This window comes from Fistularia commersonii, chromosome 14 (assembly GCF_037954325.1).
Source record: "Fistularia commersonii isolate RoL2024-O1a breed Wild chromosome 14, RoL_Fcom_v1.0, whole genome shotgun sequence".
NCBI lineage: Eukaryota > Metazoa > Chordata > Actinopteri > Syngnathiformes > Fistulariidae > Fistularia > Fistularia commersonii.
This window is the reverse complement of record NC_141297.1, coordinates 4,756,176-4,761,689: the sequence shown is the minus strand read 5'-3', so window position 1 is coordinate 4,761,689 and position 5,514 is coordinate 4,756,176.

Here is a 5,514-nt window from a genome sequence, read left to right as displayed (position 1 = left end):
TTGTGGTGATCCAGAGGCGAGCAGAGGGAAGCAGATTCCCCCTGATGAGATTGGTCAGCAGCACATCCACTGAGGCGGACTCTGTAACATCAGTCAGGATCTTGTTGTTGTTGAAGTCCAGAGGAAGTCGACACTCATCCAGACCGTCTAAGATGAAGACAACCTGATATTCTTCAAAACGGCAGATTCCTGCTTCTTTGGTTTCAGTGAAGAAGAGATGAACAAGTTCCACCAAGCTGTACTTTGTCTCTTTCAGCACATTCAGCTCTCTGAAGGTGAATGGAAACAGGAACTGTATGTCCTGGTTGGCTTTGTCTTCAGCCCAGTCCAGAGTGAACTTCTGTGTTAAGACGGTTTTCCCAATACCAGCCACTCCCTTTGTCAGCACTGTTCTGATTGGTCCATATCTTCCTGGGAAGCCTTTAAAAATGTCTTCTCGTCTGATGGTTGTTTCTGGTCTGGTTGACTTCCTGGATGCTGCTTCAATCTGTCTGACCTCATGTTCATCGTTGACCCCTGCATCATCTCCCTCTGTCATGTAGAGCTCTGTGAAGATGTCATTGAGAGGAGTTGGGTTTCCTGCTCTGGTGATCCCCTCGAAGATACACTGAGAGTTCTTCTGCAGTCTGCACTTCAGCTCATGTTGACACTGAGCAGCACGAGTTCCTGGAGAAGAAAGAGTCATTATGGTGATTGTCATATAAGGAAAACTGAACTGGTGTGAAGCTCTGGACCTACAACGAGTGACCTGGAGATGATTGAAAGGCCAAAAGATAAAGCTGAACGTGTGAGAGAAGCTGATAAATACTTTGTGAAGAAGCAGAAACTAAACCTTTCCAGGAGGTGGATAAATGGACAGTCAGATGACTTCATCTTGGATGAAGAATCTCAGATGAAACCATGAACAACTAACTGGAACTGATCAGAACCAAACAAAGCAGGTCCAGTGTCAGCTACTCTAAGCCAATCAGAAGATCAGGTTTGGATACTGACTCTAAAATGTGTTATTAGTCACTGATGTTTTTCTCTCATATTCTAAATGAAAATGGACCAGTCTTTCTGATGAGAGCTGAAGCATCCCCAGGTGACCTGAAGCCAGTCCAGATGTCTCCAGGTTTCAGAGACAATCTAAATACTTGAAATGGAGATGAGGTGAATCTCCAGTCTTACTGCTCTGCAGACGATCAGCCAGCTCCTCCTCCTTCATTCTCCTCAGGAGGTGCAGTGTGATCTTCAGAAAGGCCTCCCTGCTGCTCTTCCTCTTCTCTTCATCTTCACCCACCAGCACCTCGTCGTCCTCAGTCTGACTCCAGTAGCTCTCTGGGTAATCTGTAGTCAGGAGCCTCTCGACTGTCTTCATCTCCTTCCTCACGAAGCTGATCATGTTCTCCTCCAGCAGCTGGAACAGGGTTGAAGGTCAACATGAGCAGTAGAAACACCATCAGATCTTTTGTGGTCCACTGAAAACCCTTGGGGTCTACAGAGTACAGCACTGACACTGTTGGGACCAGAAGGTCACTTGAGTAGCTCTGCTTGACAGTGGTGTTTGTACATTTACATACCATAAGTACAGAGTCCAGGTGTGTTTGATGCTGCTGGACAGACGGACCACTGAGAACATCTGACTTCAGCTGATCACCTCTGGGGGAAAAGATGGGAAAAGATTCTGTTATTTTTCTGAGTTCTGAGTTTCATCTTCTCAGCAACATCTTATTTTATTTCTGAACCTGAATCTTGGCAGATTAGACTTTTTTCGATTCTAATGGACTCCCTGAGTCTTGGACTTAATTCCATTGTCTTTGTGCTACAGATTTGTCTGAAACCCCTTTGGTAGATCATCTAGAGCCAGCATTTCTGGACCAAATCTTTTATTCCATCTCCGACCAGGTATCTTTGATTCTAAACTCTCTTATTGAACTTGACCATTACTGAGAGGAACCAGTAAGTCTTAACTAAAAACAGAAAAACCAGCATTACAATTATATCCTCAAATATAAAGATAAGGTTATGTACAGTCTTGGCTGAATAAGATCATAATTAATAAACCACAAAATTTAATTTGCAAGAAATTTTAAAAATTACAATCTAATATCCTGCATACCATCCAAACATCACTCGACATGTAGAGTCAGGAAAAGAGTAAGAGTCATTTCCCAAATTGTCCCAAACATAAAACTCATGTTGGTTTAACACCTCACTGTCTGATTGACACAAATTTAACTTCTCCTACATCCTTATAGAATCAGTCCATCAGTAAATGCAATATATGTGTCTGACAACTGAAAGCTTAAACACTTCAACAAATTTGAAACATCTTTGTGGCAAAAAGTAAGTGATCTTTCCACAGAATGTAACATCACTCTCTGGACAACAGGAGGCGCCAGGTGATGAAAAGGGAAGGACCTGTCCTGTAAAGTATGTCATGTTTTCTACACGGATCCATTGGATGAAATGCAAACTGGTATTTAAAATTGCAACATGAGTGATAAACAGTCATATGATCATGACAGAGTTAGTAATATACATATCATAGAATACAGAACAAAACATAGAAGGCAGTTTGTCTGGAGGTCGAGCAATTTAGGTTTTTAAATCCGACCTTTGATCAGTGGAACGTCCACCTTTGAATTTTATTGCTCGCTCCATCGAACCGTCACTTCTGAGGGACACACAGCTGGGTCCAGATCCAGATCCAGATCCAGATCCAATTCCAGGTCCAGATCCAGGTTCAGATCCAGGTCCGGGTTTGAGGTGCTGCTTGGGGCTTCAGCACAACCAAATTCAGAGGATGAATAATGATGGGGGAGTGATTTTTGCTCATTCAAGCTCCTTCATCATAAAATGATCAAAATGATTTGAAAACCTGCCTTGAAAAATCAGGATTAAATTCACTCAAACTTAGAATATTATTCATGAGCAACAAAATGATCAGAAATAACAAATACATCCATCACGTGGCAATGCAAAATTAAATTACCAAAATCTACGTTCATAGCAATAAAACATTCGAACAAACAAATTATCACAACATCAGGAACAAACATTGAAGGTTGTTTGTCTGGACTTCGATATTCTTTGGTTTTTAATTCTGACCTTTGATCAGTGGTACGTCCACCTTTGAACTCTATTGGCCAGTCCATCGAACAGTCACTTCTGAGGGACACACAACTGGGTCCAGGTCCAGGTCCAGGTCCAGGTCCAGGTCGAGGTCCAGGTCCAGGTCTGAGCTGCTGCTCAGGACTTCAACACAAAAGTGAGAGGGTGAATAATGATGAGCTCTAACATGGAGATCCGTCACAGACAGTTGGAGATCATCCTCTCACCTCTGAAATTCAGTCTGGACATCATCGTCTCCATGCAGAACGATTTTAGATGGAAGGACTCCCTCCTCTCTGTCCTCACACTCATTCATGGCAAAGTCTTTATTTTATTTGTTGTTACACTTTTTCAACTGTTATCTTCTGTCTCTGTTTCTTCCTCTCCTCACTTCCTGTTTTATTTTGACAGTTCATACTTCAGAACCTTCATCCTGCATCACAACCTGTCAAAACAAAACTAAGCTGGGTGAATGAATGCTGTGGCACCAGTTCTGGCACTTCCTGGATTCATATTTTGATTTATCAAACTGGCACCTAGAATATATATATATATATGAGGCAACATGGTTCAGGGGGGTTTGAGCAGTCGTCCTTGGACCTGAACATTCCTGGTTCGATTCCCGGTTCCTCCTAGCCTGTCAAAGTGTTGTTGAGCTACACACTGAACCCCCAACTGCTCCCTGGTGCTGTTCCTTGTGTGGTCAAAAGAACTGAATGTGGCCATGAAGGCATTTCTTCTTCTATACTTTAGTAGGTGCAGATTTTAATTTGTCTTCAAAGACAAACCAATCAAAACCAGTACATGGTTAAAATGTCTTTTTTTATTTCTGTAAGAAATGGCTGATTCATCAGCCAGATACAATTACTGGGTTTTAAAAACCACACTAAGCACCAAAACACATCGTGTAAGTAATATCACTTCCACACTTTCTTTCATAATCACAGTATTAAACTAAAACACTTAGAAAGAACCCTTGACAAGCAGCAATTTATGAAGACGTCTAAAGAAATAAACAGACTATTTTAAAACAACGTTTCCTGTGAAGAACCAGGACGTCCCCCAGAGTCCGAAGATCAAAAATCATAAAATGTGATCCAAGTGATCAAGTTCTGATATTTTGCAGATTTCTCTGCCAGGATTCTCACCCGCTGAACTCCCTCCGGGTCGACTTGCAGAAACTCCTCCGTCATGTCGAGACCAAATGCTGCTCTCTCTCCCTTGCGGTCCTGCTGTCTCCTGGAGTCTTTTTGGAGTGAAGTCATAACTTCAAATCCTGCAGTGTTTGGTATCTAGATTTTCATGTGATTCCTGAGTGACGTGAAAACCAGTTGAACCTGATTCAGATTTTTCTCTCAGAGTTATTCCCTTTCCTCTGGACCAGAGGCACACAGCCTTTGACATGTTCGTGTTCAAAGACGGTTGAAGTTTGCAAAAGAGATTAGCAGAGAGCTACATTGGAAGTCAGCTCAGATTCTAAGTTAATGTGCCGGTCCCTGCCTCCTGAACATGGCTAACCTTGAGTTTCCAATCACCTGCTAAGCTAACAATGGAAAATTCCTAAAAAATGACAAAATGAAGGTATTTTTATCAATAGGGTTAATTTCTTCATGGACAGATTCAATAGCTTTCACCTCCAACAATGCTGGCTTACCTGTACGCTTGATATCTGGTGTGAAGTTATTGTAACCTGTGGGTTCAATGAGTGGTGGTTGGACTGATCTCAAGTTGGGGCGACAACAGGATGGAGGCGGATTTCTTCAGCATCATGTTGCACACGTGAATAATGATGATTCAGTGTGTAGGTTTTGTGGGTTTTATTGTCGGCTGTAACGCAGACATTAGCCACATCACTGGTGTCCAACCTCTTTGCCGCCGACACAGCACTGAACTAATGCTGTGACCGTGTCTCTGCAAACTAATCACAGTTGGTTTCACGCCATCCTGTGGTGGAATGTGGTACTACATACTTGCAAACAGTGAGTGAGAGGAAAGGAGCAAGTTGCTAACTCAGGAAATAGAATGAATTAAATATAAAAAAAAAAAGGGAGGGGGATGTCTGGTCTTTGCGCTCTCACAATCACTTCAGCTTAACGTCCACGCTTCCACGGCTTATCAACAGCCTCTGTACTTCTTTGTCACCTTGGTTTCATGACCATGTGAGAGAAAAAATGGGGTGTAACTGATACAAGAATGTATGCTGGTGTAAAGAGCCAAGTGACCTGACAAATAGAGTCATTGTGTTCTGTCAAGTTACCCTATGTTAAGATAAGTATTTTATTCATCCCCGCAGGGGAAAGTCTTTTGTCACAGAAGAATGATCGTTATAGTATCAATAAATATGAATATAAATATAGCAAAGACATCTACAAGTACATAGATGGCAGAGTGAAGTCTGATGACTGTGGACCCAAAGGA